This window comes from Sapajus apella, unplaced genomic scaffold, assembly GCF_009761245.1.
Source record: "Sapajus apella isolate SASKATOON/1434 unplaced genomic scaffold, GSC_monkey_1.0 scaffold1091, whole genome shotgun sequence".
Lineage (NCBI taxonomy): Eukaryota > Metazoa > Chordata > Mammalia > Primates > Cebidae > Sapajus > Sapajus apella.
The window spans coordinates 14,269-18,820 of NW_022438017.1; the positions used below are offsets into that span (position 1 = coordinate 14,269).

General features: G+C 34.9%; 1 non-coding gene across 1 annotated transcript; it reads left to right on the top strand.

Annotated features, from left to right (window-relative positions):
- Positions 1-1,921: 1,921 nt before the first annotated feature.
- LOC116546588 lies at positions 1,922-2,085 on the top strand. Its single transcript, XR_004266774.1, has one exon. It is a non-coding gene; the product is annotated as a U1 spliceosomal RNA (small nuclear RNA).
- The last annotated feature ends 2,467 nt before the right edge of the window (positions 2,086-4,552 follow it).

Below are 4,552 nucleotides of genomic sequence, written 5' to 3' on the forward strand. Positions count from 1 at the left end.
CAGGTTTAATCCAACCCCTATCACTATCCCGGCAATACCTTTGGTAGATATAAATACTACTAGTATAAGTCTATATGGAAAGTAAAAAAAAAAGAAAAAGAAAAAAAACTAGACTAGGTAAAGCAAATTTGAAAATAAGAATAAAAATATAATTCTTATTCTTACATTCTTCTTATTATAATGCCACAATAATCTAAGCCTGTGTGGTATTGGTGGAGGGACAGTCACATAGATCAATAGACCAGAATAAGGAACCCAGAAATAGACTCCCTCAAAGATGCCCAAGCAATTTTTGAAAAGGGAATTTTCAGCAAATGGAATTCACCATTGTATAAAAGAAGGTATACACTATGACTAAGTAGGCATTATCCCAGCTACTTGGGAGCCTGAGGCAGGAGAATCGCTTGAACCTGAGAGGTGGAGGTGTGCAGTGAGCTGAGATCATGCCATTGCACTCCAGCCCGGGCAACAAGAGCAAAACTAGGGGAAAAAAATGAAAAAAAGAAAAGGGCAAAAGACAGCACCCTGAATGAACTCTTACCAAATAAGATATACAGATAGCATATGACAAGATGTTCAACATATGTCATAAGAAAATTACAAATTAAAACAATGTAATATCACTACACATATATTAAAATGGCCAAAATTCATATCACTGACAACATCAAATGCTGGTGAGGATGTAGAGCAAAAAGAATTCTAATTCATTGCTGATAGGAGTACAAAAATAGTGTCATCACTTTGGAAGACTGGTATTTCCTTTTCTTTCTTTCTTTTTTTAAAACAGAGTCTTGCTCTGTCACCAGGCTGGAGTGTAGTGGTGCAATCTTGTCTCACCAGAACCTCTACCTCCCAGGTTCAAGTGATTCCCCGCCTCAGCCTCCCAAGACAGGCAGTTTCTTAGAAAGGTAAACATACTTTTAACATATGATCCAGAAATTGTGCTCCTTGGTATTTAACCAAATGAATTAAAAAACCTTATGTTCACACAAAAATCTGTACTTGCATTTTTTATAGCAGCTTTATCAGCAATTGCCAGAACTTGGAAGCGACCATGTCTCTCAGTAGGTGAAATTGTGGTACATCTAGACAGTGGAATATTACTCAGCACTAAAAGGAAATGGGCCATCAAGTCCTGACAAGACACAGAGGAAACCTAAATGCATATTAGTAAGTAAAAGAAGCTAAACTGAAAAGGTTATATACTTTGTGATTCCAATTATAAGACATTCTGGAGAAATCATAACTATGCAGACAGTAAAAAGTTCCATGGCTGTCAAGGGTTAAGAGGTGGGCTGGAGAAATAAATGGAGCACAGAGAATTTTTAGGGCAGTGAAATTATAAAGTGATAATGCATGTCATTATATTTGTGTTACTATACTTTTATACAGCACCAATGACGAATGCATTCATTATACTTCTGTTACTATGCCTTTGTCCAACACCAAGAGTAAACCCCAATGTAAACCCTGGACTCCGGGTGATAACACTGTGTCAGTGTAGGTTCATTGACTGTAACAAATATTTCACTGTGATGTAGAATATCAATAGTGGGGGAGGGTGTACATGTGAGGGGATAGGTGATACATGGAAATTCTCTGTACTTTCTTATTTTCTCTGTGAACCTAAAACTTCTCTAAGAAATAAAGTTTATTAATGGAAAAATATAGAAGATATCATATAAACCTCTCAGAATTACTAAAATATAAAAGAGCGACAAGACCGAATGTTAACAAGGCTGCAGAGAAACTGGATAATTCATACATTGCTGGTGGGAATATGGAATGGCACAGACACTCTGGAAAACAGTTTGGCAGTTAAAGAACTAAACGTACAACTACCATATTAACCATCAATTGCACTCCTGGGCATTTATCTCAGAGAAATGAAGACTTATATTCACCCAAAAACCTGTGCATACTTACCTGGCAGGGGAGATTCCATGATTACGAAGGTGGTTTTCCCAGGGCGAGGCTTATCCATTGCACTCCGGATGTGCTGACCCCTGCAATTTCCCCAAATGTGGGAAACTCAACTGCATAATTTGTGGTAGAGGGGGACTGTGTTCGTGCTTTCCCCTAAAAAAAAAAAGAAAAGAATTTAAAAATTGTGCATAAATGTTCAGAACAGTTATATTTATAATCTCTCTAAACTGGAAATTACCCAGACATCCTTTAACAGGTGATTGATTAAACAAACAGTAGAACGTCCATACCATGGGATACTACTCAGCAATAAAATGGAAGGAAATATGAACACATGCCACAACCTGGATGACTCACCACATAATTTTGCTGGATGAAAACATCCTAAAAAGTAACACACTTTATAATTCCATTTATATAACATTATCAAAATGGCAAAATTATAAAATAGAGAATACATTAGTGGTTGGCAATAAAGGAGAGGGTAGAAGTGGGAGGAAGTGGTTGTGGTTATATTTGGCAGCATGAGGGATCCTTGTGGTGATAGAAATATTCCATATCTTAACAGTGTCAATGTCAACATCCTGGTTGTGATATTGTACTGTAGTTTTGTAAAATGTCAGCAATGGGGAAAACAGGGAATAGAACCTCTCTGTACTATTTCTTTCAATTGCATGTGAATATACAATTATCTCAAAATAAATAATTTCACTAAAAAGTAGCCTGGATCCTGAAGACATATAAAGCAAAAAGTGTTTCACAACTAAGAATCTCAATAGTAAAAGGCATCAGAGCACCTGCATCAACAAACGTAGAGGAATCAAAATTTGTGAGCAATCACAACAGACTCCATTTCAGACATTTCCCCCTCTACTAGAATATTTCTGAATTAATTCTTTAGAGAATATTCAAGTTAAAGTTCAAGTTTCTACTTTTATTACTTTCATGCTCAGCTGAACTGATTTTGAGATGTATCTCCATGTATTTAATTAAGGCTATTTTGGGTGGATTTCAGTAATTCTTCATATTGAGGAAAGAGGGTTTATTAGATATTTAATGTGGAGAAGGAGAGCACGCTTTACAGGTCATTTCAAGGAATACATTTGCTTTTCACAGAAATTATTCACGTCCTTGTTTAGAAAAGATTGTATTTTTTTCTTAACTGTACATAACTCAGGCATAGAGACAGGCACAATTTTTTTCTTCATATTTTTCTTTGTTGTTATTGGCTTTCCTAACTTTTTGGAAACAGTTGAATCCAGGTTTGATTATGAGTGATCATAGAAAGATGCTAAAAGAACTTATGACATCTTGAGAAATCTAGAAAGTGTCATCAACACTATTTTTACTTGTCTATCTTTGCTCATCTCAACCAGTATTATTTTTGACCTGAAACAAGGTTTAAAATGTAATTATGTTAAAGATTTAGAAATCATTGAACATTTCTAGGGTCCGCCCTCATTTTTCCCTTTCCATTTGGCCAATGATATGCTTACTAAGAGCAATAACTGTAGTTTGATGATTCAGCTGGTGGCTGCTCAGAAGTGATTGCCACAACCCACCTGTAAATTTCTTCTGACATTTCTCTCCAATTTTACTTAGATATGATATGAAGAAGATAAAACAAGAAAGCTAAAATAAAACAGAAGGTAACTGGCTCTCCTAGTGTCCGAATCAGCTCAATTTCTCTGTTGGTATCTGAGAATATTTGCTTCCATGTTACCTCAAAAGGCAAAAATCGAGTTACACACATTGACTACACGGAACTAGTAGCAGTATTATAGGTTCTTATTTCAACTGGAAATATAAAATGTTGAAAATGTTATTTTCTTTATAAGCTAACAGTTATATTTTGCAAAACCATGTGTTTTTCCCCCTCTGTTTAGATTTGTTTTTACATCAAGGCTTTTGTGAGCGCTTTTGATGTATCAGCATATAGAATGTTTAAAGAAGTGAGCGGATTGTTTGAAAAACATGTCACAGCTGGACCAAAAGGTGGTTGAATTTGGACATGTCTTCTTAGGAAAATCAGTGTCCATGCTGGCATCACAAATTGTCATGTTCCTAAGATATATCTACATCTAGACACAGGGCCCAAATACATCAATTTTTGAACTTTATGCTTTATATTTTAAGGTCTCATTTATTATAACAGTTATTATCACAAAGACAAAACATATTATCCCATCCTTGCCCTCTCAAATGTGTCCTGTTTACAAAATTAGTATTTTCTAAGACAAGATCTGTTGAAACATATTGTTTATTTCTATTTATTAGTAGAAGGTTATTTTCTTCAGGAGATACATTAATAGATAGTTTTTTATGTGTAAATATGACAAATAACACAGAGGATTGGTTATCTAAGATAATACTTATTAAAATATGAGACCTTTAGATGCAATCTGGGGCATCCATTTACAAATATGTCTATATTTATTAGAACTCTATAACCTTAAACGTGTAAGGAACTTGGAATTGTCTTTGAAGCAGAGTGATTTAATAGTGGATAGCAATAGTGTAAAGCCCAAACATATGGCTTCAGTTGTTCACTAAATTAATCTCTAAACTTTAAAACAAACAGGCGATAGAGAAAGGTAGACAAATTAGGGTTATTTTGTAAAGA